The following is an 18193-nucleotide window of genomic DNA, read 5'->3' as shown; positions in this document are numbered from 1 at the left end:
GAGGGAATGAACCTGTAGGTAAATGCATAAAGTAGATAATCCAGGAGCAGCAAATGTGGAATATGTATGCTCATATAACACATAGAAATGCATATACGTAAAAGACATTTTGGTTCATCCTCTGCGGTGAATATTTCCAAACCTTTATTTAATACTGCCAAAAATATTGACCAGTGGTCCCACTTATTAAGTTTTCAGATGGTGATGATGGGATAAAGACCAGCTTTAGAATGAGAGACTTGGGATCCAGTCCAACTCCTCTTACCAGCTGTGTGATCTTGGCAGATATGTTGCTTAAGGAATATGGGCTGATTTCTTTTATCTGTAAATATATGGGCAGCACTATTTACTAACAGGGTTGTTGAATGAATTATATTAGATTATATTTTTAAATCAGTATATATTGGACAAATAATAAATATACAAAAGTACACATGATATGTATCACAATTTTAATTCAGTGAAGGAATAACATTTAAAAATTTTGTTCACCAATATCATAGGTTCATAAATATTAAAGCAATATTATGAGTTAGACTTATTTTATTCTGGAAGTTTGATGAGAAAATTGATAAGAAAAATGAAGCATATGTGGGAAATTAATGGGATGATGTAGGAAAGTACTAAAATCACCACGGGTCCCAAGCATCATAGCTTCTGGTTGCATTATTATGAATATTTTGAGTGAGCTTTCTGACTGGAAATCATATTACTTGACTGAAAATAACATGTTTTAGAAATGATTCAAGGCAGTATTTTAAGAATATAAAACACCGTCAACTAACTAAATTTAGAGGGTACACATTTTCCTCAAATTCATTAAGCAATGTATGTGTTTGATTCCCATGCATTATCCATCTATATGACCCAAAAGATTTAAGTGAGAAATTTTCTAAACTGTAAAAAAGTGCCAGAGCTAGAATGAATTTCCAATTCCTTCTCCCTACCCACATCACCATCAATTTTATGGAAGAGCAAATTGAAAGTTGAAAGGTTAGAGGCTTTGCTCAAAGTCATATAACTAATTTGTTCTATAAGGCTCGTGAGTCTAGGTGGGCCATGACATACCTATGAGGTCCTTTATTTGTCTGTTCATATCATACTCTCAGGAAACAGGAACTGAGCACAATTTTAGACACTAAAATTTAGACACTATGCTCACTTCTTTAATGTGTTCTTTAAAATTTCTCTGGCACAATCTGGCCTCCTTATCATTACTGGCTTGATCTACTGCTGCTCCAGGGATGGATGTGAGAAAAATCAGACCTCTAAGCATACTTGTCAGGGACGCACAGCACTTCTGTTCCTGTGCTCTGAGGACAGCGACAAGTATGTCATCTCAGTGAGTACTACACCGGGTTCTCAGGGTACTCTGGGTACAAGCCTGACTTTAACATCCAAGGTGGAAAGACATCTTGTAAGTATTTAGAAGTACTGATGCCACTTTAATAAAGGGAAAGCTACCCTTCAGTGGTCTTCGCTTTCTTAACTGTAATGAAATGTACTAAAGCTGAAGTCAGGTTTAAAGAGGAGACTTATTTAGATATAACCTCCACCAAAATTCATGCCAATGTCAGTGAGGAGAACTGCGAAAATAAGAATGGGTTTTATGGGATGTGGAAAAGTCCAATTTAACTGTTGCATTGAACTGACATTTGGTATCTCTCAATTCTGGCTGCATTTTGGGACCATCTAGGGAGCTTCACAAAGGTACAGATCCTAGGTTTCCACCACCGGAGATTTGTGCTTTCATTGTTCGGGAGTGGGATTTGAGCAGCTTTAAAAGAATTTGAGCAACTGATTATTTTAAAGGGCCCACCACCAGGTGCTCTTAATACGTAGCTGTATTAGGAAGCATTGATTTAAGGTAACATTAGGACCAAGTTTAGAAAGAAAAAAAATGATACCTTTTGGGTCATGGTAGGAGGATTTGAGTTGATAGTCAAAAGGAAATACAGTAGAAAACTAGTTGATTAAGATGAAGACAGTGCAGGATGCAGCATGTGTCCTGGGTGCAGGATGGAAGAGGGGTATGTATGCCTGTGGGAAGTGGTATAGACTGAAGACAAAAGCCGTGAATTATGAGGCTCATATAATGGGGCAGCTGGAAGGTGATCGTCTGAAACAGGATTAAAATGGAGAAAAACAGAAACATGTAAAGGAAACATTCTTTCCTTATGAGAACAGATAGCAAACAGAAAGGAGCATGCCCCTTCTCCCTCCTCCAAACTTCCAGTTTCCCTCTCAATTCAGTAAGATGTCATCCTTCAAATTGCTCAGCATAAAAAAAATCCATGCAAAGGGGATACCTTAACTGTTCATGTGAAGCAACTATTTCTTCCCCCTCAAAAACCTTTAAAAGAATAAATTTTGCACATATTCTAAGGAATTGTTGGAAAATAATGAGAAAAACTATGTTAATATATACAAACAAGAACCAACACATATACATATTCTTTATATCAAAGTTCTTTTTGGGATAGATTATAAAATCTGTATTTGTATAATTAAAGATGCCAATAGGGACTTCATATCACAGATAGGATCTTGTGTAGTTGTTAGGCACAGGCAGCCAAGGGACAAAAGATCATCCAGCCAAATTAAAAAACAAATTTGCTACAGCTTGGACTTGTTAAGCCCAAGTCCAAATTCCTTAGTTGTGAATAAATGCAAGGTTATCAAACAGCTCTCTGGCTCTAGCACCACCCACCGGATATATTTCTGCTCCTCCAATGTACACAGTTTCTTCCTCTTCCTTCACATGCCCTTGGCCAAAGCAGTTTGGGCACAGGTCTCTGCTATCTCTTCTGGGAAGCCCTCCATGACCACACAGCCCATGCTCTGCCTTCACTACCACATATGATTTTCCCCAATGTCACTCTCATTGTCTGTAATTACTTTGTTGTTTTGTAATTAATTGATTAGTGTCTATCCCTGGACTAGCATATAAGCTCTGTGATGGCAGCGACTGTGTCTGCTTTTGTTAACCTCTGCATTTCTAGTGCCCAGAAAAGAGTTGAACACAGAGTAGGTGCATCAGGGTCTGATGGTCAGGAGAATGGAAACCACACCACCTACTTTAACAGAGATTATTTAATGTGAAAGCACATCCTGGCACAAGCATTGGAGGATCTAGTAACTACTGGAGGAGATAATGGCACAGGAAGCCGCTACTACCCTAGGGTCTGGGGAGACAAAGGAAGCGGTCACAGATTTTAGAATCTAGAACCTTGATGGAGAGCTCTAAAGAGCTGGGATTCAGACCACCGTGGAGGGCGTGCTGTCAGCACGCTAGGATCGCCAAGGACACTCAAGGAGGCATAGCAATGAGGCAATACTGACAGTGCTGGGAAAAAAGACAGTGGGAGACAGGACCAACTGCTGTGGCCAGGTGACAAATGTTGACTGGAACAGCAAACACACAAAAAAGAGCTAGTACCTTCTTCCTCCTCTATCTTCTGTCTTTCCTCCTGATGTCCCAATGGTAGAACCTAACAGTGCAAGCAGATATGGGGTTTGCAGGTCCCAGCTCTTTTGTCACAGAGCAGAGTTTGGAGGGGTGAATTTGGAGCTGAGAGTTTACAGCTTAATAACTGGCACAATTAAGGAAGTGCCCAACACATAGGAGTTATAAGATAAATATTTATAGAATAAATAACTAAAAGTGTCAGATAAGACAAATTAAAAGATAAGTTCAAAGGAAGTGGTATGACACAAAAAATGGAATATACTTTGACCCATCTTATGAGATGCCATTAGAGTCTTAGACTAGGGGTCTAAAATCTGGGCTCTAACTCTAGTGTCATTGCCATTCAGCTGTGCATCCTTGGGGAAGCCATTTAACTTCTTTGTGCCTTAAATGGCTCATCTATACAATGTGGGGTTGAACAAGATATTCTCCAATGCCTCCTCCAGCTTCAAAGTTCCAGTGTCTTGGTTGATTCCCTATGCTCCCCATGGAGTTTTGGGTGGCTCACATACTCCAAATGTGGTGATATGGCAAGTATCCATAAGAACTAGCAGGGAAAAGTGTGTTATTAGGAAATATGGGTAGAGGGTGATACAAACTTGAAGATACCACTCTGCCCCTACCCTAGGGAAAGTATGACTTCTTTCTCTTATGTATTTTTCTCTGGAAATAGATACATTCCCATATCATTAAACAACTTATCACTTTGCAGTTAAAAGATGTATTTACCTTTGGCTTCCCTTTTAGTCCTTTAAGTCTGAGATCCTGAATTCCTAGCATCTAACAGCATCTAGCATATGATTGGTGCCTAACTGAATAATAGAGTTTAATACAAGAGCATTAACCTGAGAGAGAATTCTGCTTAGGATGAAGTCAAATTTTTTTTGGCTGCTGTATGAATCTACTTAAAGTTATGTTTTCTAAATATTTTTGTCAATAATGATATATTTGGTCTTCACACCAAGCATTAACTATGTCTTCTTTGAATTCAAAGAGCATCATGTAGATGGCGGGAGGTACTATATGGGAGGAAGAAATTGTGAATGGATTACCCAGTCTATACATCAAAGGGTTTTTCTAGCTCACACCTTGTCCTAGAAGTTGGACTAGTTATCTAATTTTTATGAAAGAGATAGGAGAAACTGCTTGCATGATGCTCCTCTGTAAGAGAGTTACAATCTAGCTGGGAAGGGCACCATGAAGGACCAATGAGAAATATAAGATATCGTCTCAGCAAGACTATATAGAAGAACATTGTGTCTGCTTCGCCTTCAAAATGTATTCAGAATCAGACCACCTATCACCACCTCCAGTCTTGTCCAGGCTGCCATCATGACTTTCCTGGCCTCCTCACATTTTATGGCAAGAGTCTGGACCCTCTGCATCTGCCCTCACCTCATTTCAGTCTGTTCTCCAACCAGGGGCAGAGTAATCCCATTAAAGTGTCTATCCAATCAAGGCACTTCTCTGTTCAAGGCCACCAAAGCCTCCCTTCTCTTTCAGAGTAAGAGCCACCGTCTTTATAGCATCCTTACTGTGGCTGCTGAAGGCTGATGTTCTTTGGCTCCCATTATTTCTCTGACCAGCATTACTTCTCGGACCTCCTGTGCTACTGCTCTCCTTCTCCCTCATATTGAAAGTCAAAGATCTCAGCTCAGAGATGTATAACCTGAAATCAGACATTTGGAAATGCTAGAAACTGATCCTATATTCAATAGTGCTTGGAATGGTGTGCGCGTGTGCATGCCCATGTTCCTGTCTTTGATGGTCTAAGGGGAGCTGTAGATGTCACATTAGAACCACTCATATATGTACAGTAATCCTGTTTCACGTTTATCACATGTGTGGTGTTTGAACTGGTTGTCCAATTTTTTTGAGCTTCAGTTTACTTTTCTAGGTAATGGGAAAAATCACACCTCCTCGCACATTTTTCTGTGTCTTAAATGATATGGTGACTCCTAAAAGAACCCAGCACAACCTTTGTTATATGGTAAATGCTCAACAATTATTAGTTCTTTTGATTCTCTTTCAGGTCAGAATTGGGCACTTAGGTTCCAAAAGAGGGGTAGGTGCTCAATACAGGTTCACTGAAATGGTAGCTTTGAGCAGAAAGAGGGCCAAGCCTGATAGAGGCGGGCTGGATAGGAACGGGTTAAAGGAGTTAGCATGCTGTCCAGCTGGACAGGTTCTCAATCAAGGATCTGCATAAAAAGCCAGCAGGAACAGAAGTGGGGGCTGGCCATGCTGAGAGTGCCTTCAGAAGCCAGCAGCTGAGAAGTTGCTCATCTCTCGGTTCAGCCTGTTGTCAAACCCTGGAGTGGGGGGCTGGGGCTGGTGGTGAAGGGGATGGCCTTTGTTAAAACCCTGAGAGAGAGCAGTGTTTTATATTGAGCTTGACAAATAAAAGACCAACCTGAACCATCTGGTTCTGCAACATATGGGAAACACAGACTTCTATTGTAGATGACCAAAATATTAGTCTATTGAATCTTAAGGCATTTGACTATCAGGAAGAATGAGAATAATGGAATAAATAGCCCCTTAGAAAGATGACTCTTATGAGGGGAATGATAGGAAAAAGCTTTAGATGCTTCAAAGTGATAATTGTTAATTTTGGTACATTGCATCTCATTGCAGGACTACTGGTTTTTTAGAAATATTAACTCATGTATGTCTGCCTGGAAGGAAGAATTGCGCCAATGGAGGGGAGAAGGTAAGTTAACTGAGAATCGGCAGACTGCTACTTCTGAGCACAATGGATCAGCAATGACACTGGACTAAAATGCTGCCTCTTGTTCTTATTTTTATAATCTGTCTTTGATTTACTGTGAAACAAAGATTAGAAACAATAACAAGAGACTGCTTTTAATTGCCCCCAAACTGGTAGGCTCTTTAAAAGCCTACCAGTGTACAGGCAACTAGTTAAAAAGTTCATCAATCATTCAAGGATTTTTAGTTTTAAAAAGCTATTTTTTTCCAGAGGTCTTTGTTGTCAGCTTCTTCAACCCTTAGCAAAAGAGTGGGAGGAAATTAGAACAAAATCCAACTATAGAAGTAATCTGAGAGAAAAAAAAGTGTAAGTTAACAATTTCCATTCTAAGCATAAGGCATTGTACAAAGTTTGTAGTTTGAAGAGTGGAATGCAAGAATAACTGATGAACAGCCCAGTGGACATATTATAAATTGATTTTAGCAAAACATTCGGTAAACTCTTAAAATTTATCCTTCAGTCTAACCCAGATTGTCTTGGGCAGGTTTGAAAGTGGTACAAAGCCACATTAAGTTGATTTTCAAATGCTGGTGGTAAATTCTAAATATATCTGAAAGTGAGGTGTGACACAGAAGGGCAAAAATGGGTATTCAGTGTTGCTTAATTGTGTTGCTAATTTGTAAAGAAAGCTAAGTGACATCTGCAAAGGCAGAAGGGTGACAAGTGCCAATATTAACCAAGTGTTTAAATAAAAGAGGCCCAGAATAACCAGAAATATTAGTGAAAAGTTAATGGACAACAGCTTGAAAAAGTAAAAATACATTTGTGATGGTACACTGAAGCTGCAGATGCTCAACCTGGACTGACTTTGTCGTGACAGGGAGCAGTAGAGTAGATAATAATAATGTCTGGTATTCATAAAGCATCTGTCTTTGGAGATTTCAAAGCGCTTCGGGTGTGTATTATCTCATTCAGCACTGCCCTCTTTTGTGTGGAGTAGCCCGAATCGCAGCAATGGGGGATGCGGCCAGCCTGCCGGCTGGAGACTTTATCATGTGTTTAATGACATTGAGGCAAAGTGTCTGGGGCAAAGGGCATTTCAGGGAGCTAAGAAGCCCAGTGATCTTGCACTCTGAAAATTCAGCTGGAAACTGGATTGTGACAATTCTCAGCTTGGATCTTTGTACAGGACTTTGGTGAGAGACAAGGGGGTGAAGTGAGAAGGCTGGGGAGAGCTATTATCATTATAAAACTGAGGCACAAAGAGATGGACGGCTGTGGCCTTAAAGTTACACTGCAATTTGGTAAAGGAAAGCTAGTGTTCCTTAAGGGTCGTTCTGGGCTTATTGGGTGTCCTCTGAATGATGCTCTTTAACACTGAGGTGACAACTGAAGGGGGTCATGAAGGCAGGTGACGGAATAGAGGAGACAGTATATCCGCTCAACCCTGTAGATTATTCTGCAAGGTGGAGATATAATTTGGGTCCTTCATTACCTGGACATTTGAGATAACTTGGAGGGAGTGAGAGAGGAGTTGGAGGGACTGAACTGTGGCTGAAATGAGCTGGTGGTGGTGAGGCATGCTGAGTCTATAGGTACAGGAGGAATTATTGAGATTCAATGATGGGTAAATCTAGGAATAATGGGATGAGATTCAGAACTCCTTCTGACAATAGAAATAGTTTAGATGGTGGGAAAACTGTCACTAAAGCCACATCTTTTTTCAGTTGAAAATAACATCTCAAGTATAATAAGGTTTGTTTTTGTGTTATGTCTGGGGGAATACATCTTGTAAATTGCAATCATGATGTAATCTGTAACCACCTTGCAAAGTTTTGTAGGTGTTGGTCCTTACTTTATAGCATCCAACAATAACTAGGAAAGTTTAAATTCTACGTGATCATCGTAGGAACATACAGTTTCCAGAGTTCCAGCTGATGCTTTTCATTGCAAGGAAAAGACAACTTCACAAAAGTCCATAATCATTCTCCAGCCAGGATAGATTCAAACCATAGCAACCTGATTTTGCATCTTTCCAGAAGCACACACATGAACAATAAGTGCTACAGAGTAAAAAGTAGAAACTGGTCGTGCTATAAAAAGTTGAGGAGTTTCGATCTAAAATCACGTAAAGTCTCTATAGGGACATTCAGGCTGAGCTTGTGAAAAAACACTCAGAAATAGACACCATCATGATTCCCTCAGGAAGTGCAGTTGTAGCCAATGCAAGCCGCTTCCTATAAGATTTTGCACTCCTTGAATGCATACTACCTCTGTGCTCATAATATAAACAACTGATAAGTGTAAGGGAAACAACAATCAACAACCCCATTATACAGAGGATGCACAGAGACAATTAATGAAATGTGATCAGTCTCGACATTTTTCATATTGCAAGTGGAAACGTGCATAGGATCTTATTACCTAACAAACTTTTGAGCACACTGACAAATTCTAAACACAGTGCTATAACTGTTCTGGTGCACACATATTTTTTTTTTTCCAAGTTTTGTTGTTGTTGTTAAACACATACAAAAGTGACCACAGACACTATGTAGAGCTGCTCACATGTCCAATCTCATTCGTAACATAATAGTTCTCTTATGATGTACTTTTTTCATCGCTATTGCAGATTTTATCCAAAGTATGTCTGACCTCCAGGGTCATGCCAGAGAGTCTGTGCTCAATTTCTAAATATCAACGGGACCGCTCAGACATGAAATTGCTGGGTCTGAAGAACTAAGGCCAGCTTCTAGCTGTTTTAAAAGAAGCTCTTTTTGGTTGTGAAATTTTAGTGTGTTTGTTTTTGCTATTAGCATCATTATTTGATCAAGAGACACAATTAAATCAATGAGCAAGTAACGACATGTAGCCATTTCTCCTAGCTTCTGCTCAATCCGGCTTGAATGGGTTGGCAGCCTTTGAGGGCTGGCTTAAATTTAAACAGTTACTGGCTACCAGACTCATTAGGGAGTGGAACATTATAGGACTCACAGAATTTGGCAGCTATTGCCAAAAATAAGAGTTCAAAACTACCTGTTGTGGAAACGAATTGAGGATGCAAGGAATAGCAATACTAAACCATCAGCACGGCCTCAAGAAACGCTGCTTCTTTTCTTCATTTTTTATGCTAGTTGGTAGAGGAAGCTACACAGCTTTCTGTGCCAAAACAATGCCACCTGCATTGTGTCTAATTTACAGAATCAGTGCATCAATGCTTTGATAATTTCCAGTACAAAGCATCCTTTAATTTTTTTGAAAGTTCTGCGGTTAACACATCATTATAGTTGTCTCTAAATATTCCATTGTGATACTGGATTTTTTCTTTCCTCTTGAAGAAGTGCTGCTGCTTTCATATAATTTCGGAAAGGAAGATTTACCCTGAATAAAAGCTTCCCAGAACACTTCTTAGACCTCACACTGATGCAAATGCACACTTATTTATAATTTTGAAGCAAACGACAATCAGAAATTGATAAATACAGCCAAACAGAAATAAAAAAAAAATTAGTCTTGTGACTACTACATGAGGAAATCAAGGTCTCAAAAGGTCGTGTGATTTCTTCCAAGTCCTCATAATTTGTTTGAAGGTGATGAAACCTGGTAGAGAAGACAGTTCTTTCCTCTACCTTGCTTACACACAATTAGGACACCAAAGACTCTTACAAGATAAGGCAGGACCTTGGATCTTGGATGCTAGTGTGGGAATGGCTGTTAAGAGATCCACCTTGGTTGTGCTAGCAGAAGTTTTAATTATGCCACAACGGGAAGCACCATGGCCTTATTTGTAACGCTATGCCTCCCAGGACAGAGCTGTGTTGTGACCATAACGCATATGCACTCATAAAGACACACACGATACAATTTTCTCCAGTACATCTTTTCACCCTCTTGGGTACCTCACTTAGAAAAGAGGGCAGGACAATGGGTATAGGATACAGAAATACAATCAAGATACATTTGGGACCTAGTCATTTAGCAAGAACATCCTACTGCTAACTTGAAAAATAGCAGTAAACATAAACCTTAATGCAGAGATACTTGATAAAAGTTGATCAATGGACAGAGTTTTAATCAAATAGAAGGGTGTTCTCATACATGTTTGGAAAATATTGCTATATATCTCTCCCTCAGTTTTTATCCCTTTATTGTAGGAGCACATAATTGAGAGTGATCTGACTCACAGGATTGGGGGTGAACTTTGCAGGGCCTAGAATAGATCCTCACTAACTGGCCTATGTGGGAGTTAATGCCTTAATTGCTATAACATATCTAGATTTAGACAAAGACAGTATTGTCTAAATGCAACAGAGGAACACAATATGCTTCCTACCTTTGAACTCCCCCTCATTCTAGCTTCACTTTGATTCACGTTTTAATGTGTCAGAATAACCATGTATACTTTTTACCTCTACTTTCTTATGCATGTGTATTTTCTCACACCTTACGATTTTGCCTTCACTCCCAACCCCCACCACACCCTATGTAGCCAAAGCTTCTTAAAGGCTAAAAGAAGTAGACATTATCTAGACCTCAGCTTCCTGTCTTACAAAGCCCTTGACTCTGCTGGCCACCATCTTTTACTGGAAATCCTGTACTTTCCTAACTTCCATTGTGCCATACATTGACTGCTCCTTGCATCCTCTTGTTGACTTCTGTTCCTGTAAGCCCCCAAAGCTAGTGCTTCCTACAGTTTTATCTTTAGCACTCTTACCTTCTCATTACCACCTATTTGCCAATGAACCCCTCCCCCAACTTTTATCTTTAGCTGAGATGTTTCCTTGGAGTTTCAGATCATATGTCCATAAGGCTGCTTGACATCAGCATTGAGATATCTCATAGGCATTTCCAACTCATGGTGCTCCAACTATTTCATTTCCCCACATAGCCCCTTTTTTCCCAACTTGTCTTTTATTCTCATTCTAGTTAATGATTCTAATCTATATTCATTTATACAGGAAAGAAATCTGAATTATCTCGCTTCTCCTCTCTCCCTTACCCTTCCTATCCAAATAGTTAAGTTCCGTTGATATCCCTTGTACACTCTGCTCAGCTCCATCTATCCCTGTGGTGGTGATACAGTCTAGGTTTTCATTAGCTCTCCTGTAGACTATTATGATAGATTCTTCTCTGGGTTTCTTCTGCCAGGACTGACCCCTTCTGATCAGTCTCTACCTTGTTGCCAGTTTCTAGAACACAAATGTGATGATGCTACTTTTCCCTTTAGAATTCCTCAGTGGCTTTCCATTGCTGACAGGATACGTTCTCGTCATACTCATATGGCATATGAGACCCTCCCTGGTCTAGCCTCAACTTAGCTTTCTGATTTTACCTTCTAACATGCTTTGGTGCATGTTTCAGGCTTCAGTCATAATGAAATATCTGCAATTAACCCGTTTCCTTTCTTTCCCTTTTCATTCCTTCTGTTTCCTCCCTTTCTTTCCTTTTCCCTTCCCTACCTAAGTGATTTCATCCAGTCTAATCCTTTTAAATACCATCTCTTCAATAAAAGCTTTCAAAATTCCATCACCTGTCCTCATCTGACCCTGACCTCTAGGCTTATGCATTTACCTATGATAAAATTTTACTGAGAAATCCCCGGAAACCACTCAGAGTCCAAAATCCCATTACTTACTACTCTTTGAACTCCCTCTTGAGTTTCCTCTTGATATCTTTTGAAATTTGAAATCCTCACCCACGCAGCACACACAGAGCCAATCAAGTCTCAAATTCATTACATTTGCCCTAATACAAAATAAAGCCCACCTGCCCTAAACCTGCTCCTAGAAGATGGATAAATCCCTGACCAATCAATAGGAGTCAAGCTGACTTCTATTTTTTACATCTATAAATATCTCTTGCCATCCCTAGAGGCTCAAAACTGTTTCTGTTATCCCAAGTGATCCAGCTTCCCTGCTGCAGCAAAATTTCTGGCGTCCTGAATAAAATGTAATCTGAAAAGTTGACTCTGATTTGCTTTTTTCTTCTAACATGCATCTCAAACTTGCTTTCTAAACCAAACTCCTGATCTTCCCCTTAAAAACCATTCTTCTCCCAGTCTTCCCTGCATTAGGATGTGACAACTCCTAATTTCTCGTTGGCCAAGCCAAAAACCTTGGACTCATCTTTGATACCTCTCTTTCTTTCCTTTGTTATATCAAAGTTACAAGTAAATCCTGCCAATTCTGCCTTCAAAATATATCTAAAATTCTGATTCCCAACTGGTCTAAGCTCCCATCCTCCTTTGGGAGTTTGGTATGGCCCCTAACTGGCCTTCTGGCGCATGTCTTTGTCACCTTTCAATCTGTCCTCATCAAACCAGATATTGCGATTTTATTAAAATGTATTATGTCACTCCTTTGCTTGGAACCCTGCTCAGAAAACTCCAAAGGCTTCTCATCTCACTCTGTGCTAAAATCAGGGCTATTTTTAAATAGCCTTTTCTTTTCCCATGGGATATTCATTTTCCTGATTCCAGCTGAGAGGTTTATGTGCTTTGGTCTCTGCATTAATTGGAATCCTCTGCTTCTTTCTGCCTTCTAAAATTTTCAGGACCTCACTCAGAGCCTCCTTCCTAGAACAATTCCCATGTCATTTCACATCACAGGGATCTTTTCTTTCTCTTAACTCTTACAGAACACATAGCTGTACTGGATTTCCCTTATAGGCATTATGCAAAATTTTTAATAGAAGAAAAAGTAAGTGGAAAAAAGATACATTAATTGGTGTGAACAATTCTGCCTGCCATTCCATCATTCCATTCATTGAGCATTAACCTCCATATGAGTGGAAAGCAGGACAAGGGGATCTGTTGTGTCTTCAGCTCCTGTCAGTTTCTGCAAACTTTGCACAGCATGTCCTTTTCATATAGATGAGTAAGATTCTACTTTTTAAAGATGCAAACATTTTATTGTGCAATATTGCACCTAAGTATAAACCAGCAATTTTATCTAGTGCTTAGATGGAGAAAGAGCAAGTTTGTTCCAGTAGTATAGACGTAATTGTATGTGTTGCACTAATTGATAATTGTTCGGCTCTACTTTATAGGTGATTCAAGAGAATGCCAAGGGTAATTTTTGACAATGTGAATTTTGACTATACACAGACTCCACATTGGGTGAGTTTTCAATGTAGTCATTTATTAATTAATTGTGTAATATTTTGGTTGTACACTGCTATTCAAGACAGATATTGCGATTTAACCTTTAATATGCTTGTCTGTAAGCAAACAGTATACAACACTGGGAGTCAAGGAATGTATCCTGCATCTCTCTTTATCCCTCATAGTTTTGTCTATTGTATAAGGTCCAGAGAAGTTTCATCACATTATCCATTATATTAATGTTTAAATTACATAGTGTTAAGCCTGAGGATCCTAAATGGACATACTTTACTGCAGAAATATTAATTTCAGTATTCCAATTGTCTAAGATCTTGTTAAACTATGAAGAAGAAAAAGCTATTGTTTGAGGAACCACAGGTTAAATCCATCTGTTCTGTCAATATTAGTGCCAGAGCCCTTGAAAGTATTTCTGACTTATGACCATGTAAATTATATATCTCCTTGAGATTAGATGAATACCTAATTCAGAATTAGACCAAACCTTTGAAAATTTAGTTTTGATTCTTAGCCATCTGGGTGTCATAGACTAATGGAAGATTTGATGAAAGCATGAACTTTCTCCTCCCAAAATGTACATACACACAGTCATTTAATATTTCTTAATTCAAGGGTTAAAATACCCCAAAAACCCAACATGGATTTTCTAGGACTCAATAGATCCCTGGTCAAGAACCACAGAATTCATGAACCAGAATTGTGTTTTCTCCTTTACCACCTTAAATGGGTTGTATGGCTAATTACATCACATACACAGTGTACCTCAGTTTTCATTATGTACAAAAAAAGGAAAATCTCAGTATGCAAGTTTAGCATACAGAGAGTGTGCACTGACTAAATTCCTTAGGTACTATGCAAATTGAAGCATAATTCCATCCAAAGAAAGAGTTGAGTCAATAGCTAAGAAGCATGAGGCTTTCCGTAGTAACTCACCTTACTAAACAGCCATGGCAAATTGAACCCTGTTCACCTAGATGCAATGGAATATCACCAAAAGAGAGAATTAGTTTATCTGGGTAAATGCTCCAGCTGAAAGTAAATAACTCTAGTTCTCTGAGCCAGCCAGTCCCTGCTATACTTTTCTTAATCTGTAAAACAGCTCATAGCATCAATCTCTCTTTATCCCATGATTAATTAAGCAATCATCTCTTTTAAAGATTTATTTCTTCTTTTGTAAAAACTGATGGCATGTTTTTAATGAAATTGTGAAATCTGATCAATGTCCTCTAATTCCACAAAAATAATACAACATTGTGTACAGAGCAATGATTTTTTGAATCAATCTATGTTTTACTTTTTATACGTCCATTACTCCCAAGAGCAATAAAATAAAATAAAAAGATTTTAAGGCAGCAAAAATCAGCAATGTTTAAAAAAATGTTCTCCTAGATATTCTGGAAATCGAGAGGGTTGCTGCAGGGGGGATGATATAGCCCCAGGCAAGGCTGCCAGATGAGTTTTATGGTTCCCTTCCTAAAGGTTGATTTCTCATCCTCTTGCATGGCTTGACAAAACCAACCAAGATGTGACACATTCACCTCATAGGGCACATACCTAGGCTGGCCCCTAAGTGTTCAGATGCTGTGTTGACTGCGTTACTTGTGACTCTTGTGAGGGCGAGCTCATTATATTATAGTTACATCTCACCTTTTTCATCCTGCTTCTCTTCCTACCACATCTTCATCTCCCTCATTTCCTCTTCAACATTATTCCTGACAACCATTTAATGAGCACCTAATAGGAGCCAGGCACCTGCTAAATATTTGTCTGCATAATCAAAGTATCAACAAAACTTTGCAAAGGCGCTATTATTAATCCAATTTTACAGTTGAAGAAATTGAGATCCAAAGGGTGTAAGACACTCTCCCTAGGTCTTTAATAAACGGCAGAGAGCAGATGGGAGGCAGGTCAAGAGGAAATCTGCAAAGGGAGTCACAAAGCAGGAAGGTGGTAAATGGGAGGACAACCACGGAGAATTTCAAAGTGTTCTATGAAGCTGAGAGACAAATAAGATTCTAGGGAAAGGGAATCTTGAATGTAGAAAGAAAATGAAAATGTGTATTGAACTTGTTAGAGAAATAGAATTATCAGGATAAAATGAGAAATGAAATTCTACTTGAGGAAACTAGCATGAACCTCTTCTCCTTTTTCACACCTCAAGCGCAAAAGAGCTGAAAGGGTTTTACCTCCCCAAATGAGCTCCTCTTCTCATTTATTTAGAAAGATAGTGCCCTTAGCAGGGGGAGGGTGAAGAAGGATGGCTGACGGATGGGGTCAGCCACTCTACCACTGTCCAGAGTAATTCTTCTCTGGTCCCGTATTTCGTTTTCCACCCCACAAAATTGTTTGACAGTTAACCAAACCCATATCCTTCATGCTTCTGCTGTTCTTTGAACCTGTCCCTTTGGAAGCAGGCATCCTACCCTCCCTTCAGCACCTGGGCTCCTGCCCCTGAGAAGATTTCTGATCATTGAATTTGATTAATCTCATCTCAGTGATGTTCTAGCACCCCGAGACACTGGCAACTTGGCACTTTCCATGGTCCCAGCCCTCACATCTATTTCCATTGTCACATACTTACTAACACAAATATTCACTCCACAATTATTTATTGAATATTAACAGCTGTCCCTGTTCTAGACTAGTGACACAATAGTGAACCAAATGGACATATCCCCTTCATGTGTGAACCTCACACACACACATACCCATACACTTACACACATGTACATACACACATAAACACCAAGTCAGAGGAAGAAAGGGAAAAAGGAAACCAAGTACTCATTCTATATGGAACATGGGTGTCCTTTCTATACATTAAGAAGGAAATAAGATCACATCATAAATCCACATCTTCCTTTATTTAATAATTGGATTTATCACAAATTAAAAGTTGTAGTTTTCTGCATTAAAGTACAGCGAGGAAGGAGTGGTTGCAATGGCTCTTTCTTCAAACCATTCTTTCTAATTTGGAGTGTATATAACTTACCTGCCCAGCAGAAACAATGATATCACATTTTTCCTCCCCCTGTTGTTTGGATGAATCCCATTCAACAGTCTCTAGGACTCAGGGGAGTTCAATGGGCTAATAGTCAATCCCAGCTGAACCTTGGCAGACCTTCCTGACAAACCTCAGGGGTTATTGGGTTTGTAATGTAACCCCAAAGGCATTTATGAATCAGCTGCAGCGGAAGTGCCTGCATGTGGCATCCTGCCAACACTCTATTAGAAATCTCTCAGAAGAGCCTGACAACAGATATTATAAAGGCTGCAAAAGGACGATTATGGTCTGTCATTGGAAGAGTCTGCATATGGACTACATGTTTAGTTTTCCTCATTACAGATGAAAATGCAAATACTCTTAAGTACAAACTGTCTAGCCAGTACCACCTACAGTATATTGGCTGAAAATACAGTGAAGATGCTTTTAATCATCTCAACTCCTCTTTGAGATGTTGGTAAACTTAAATGATGGAAATCCCACAATTCTGGTACACATTTGATATCTTCACTGTGTCAATTCTTGGTTTAATGTATTATCTTATGTTAAGCAGTATGACTAGCCACTGAGAAAGACTTACTTTCTGGGGCTGGCACCTGCTCTTCGACAGACATATCCTCTCTGGGTTAAGCAGCTTGAATCTGAGGACTTAATGCCCTGAGACAGTACTGCATAAAAAAAAGATAGAGAAAGAAAGAAAATTGTTCTTTCTAAAGACTGATTGAAAGTTTCAACACATGCATAAGAGGGAACATGATAGTGGGAAAGAACAAGGAATTATGATGGAGTGGTGCTCAAATTAATCATAAAAGCTTTGGGAAAAGTATTCTCCTCAATTTTCAACTCTGCACTAGACTATAACTATTAAAAATGAATAGATTTTTTTATTTTTAAAGTTGTATAAACAGCATTTTTTCTACTGTTGCACAGAATATATAAAGAAAGCAAGTCACTTTCTGATATGGCACACCTGCTATATCATTCCTTCTGCATCATTTCCTCAGCCTCGTAGAAATCTAGTCCTCGAGTCTTCCATTTTCTTTCCTTTGCTCTCTATCCTGGACTCCTTGCTGATCACGTATTTTATTCTAGCTTTTGGTACTTTGATATTTTACACCTCTGTTATTATTCTATTTACCTATCAATATTTCAATCTGTCATCTCCTACCCAGTCTTCTAAGAATGATTGACTGGAGGGCATTCTATCACCCTGCAGATTACTGGCATTATAATTTCACAGTTTTCAAACTCAGCTTGGCCCATGAAGATCTGTGAAGATATTATGAGATGGAACACATGCAATCTTTTTTGGGGGGAATATCCAAAATATAATTAATCTATCCTGAATTGTGAGGCCGATTTTAGGCAAAAAACAGTCCGTTACCCCAGTGATCAATTTCAGATTTGTTTTAGCAGAGTTACAAAAGATGATTAAGGAAAAGTTATCTGATTCATAAGTAGGAGAAAGGTGATGAAATTGAGTAGAAAAAGTATAGACTAGAAGAAAGCTTGTCTCTCATAGAATATCACTTTTATGTCCTTTCATCTTATATTTTCAATAGCCTTTGGTGTATAATCTTTACCTAGCTGTTTTTATTATCACCTTAAACTCTAAAATTGACCTCATTCATTCATTCATTTACTTTAACATTCATTAATCACTTTCTATGGGATAGGTACGGAAATGGAGGCTCCTGTGATTATGTCCTAATTTAACCTAGTCCTCTATATCCCACCTCTCTATTCCAGCTGTCTTGGCCACCGCCCTTCGAGAAACCATGGGGAACTGTAATTCCTATTCTCCTTTGTGCTTTCTATCTCCTGACTCAACCTCTCTCTACTCCTCTCCTTCTTCTCCTTTGGGCTTTCCCTCTGGAGTTCCTGTTCCAT

General features: G+C 39.0%; 1 long non-coding RNA gene across 4 annotated transcripts in view; it reads left to right on the top strand.

The window, feature by feature from the left end:
• Nucleotides 1–3244: 3244 nt before the first annotated feature.
• The window catches only part of LOC143682827 (uncharacterized), a 112737-nt gene continuing 97788 nt past the window's right edge, over nt 3245–18193 (top strand). For all 4 annotated transcript variants that reach the window (XR_013175307.1, XR_013175306.1, XR_013175305.1 and 1 more), the window contains exons 1-3: nt 3245–3391; nt 6107–6182; nt 13227–13296. This is a non-coding gene — a long non-coding RNA (uncharacterized LOC143682827). The remainder of the gene's footprint in view (nt 3392–6106; nt 6183–13226; nt 13297–18193) is intronic.

The sequence above is a fragment of the Tamandua tetradactyla genome, chromosome 5 (assembly GCF_023851605.1).
Source record: "Tamandua tetradactyla isolate mTamTet1 chromosome 5, mTamTet1.pri, whole genome shotgun sequence".
NCBI classification, from domain to species: Eukaryota; Metazoa; Chordata; class Mammalia; order Pilosa; family Myrmecophagidae; genus Tamandua; species Tamandua tetradactyla.
This window is presented reverse-complemented; position numbering and strand designations above follow the sequence as displayed.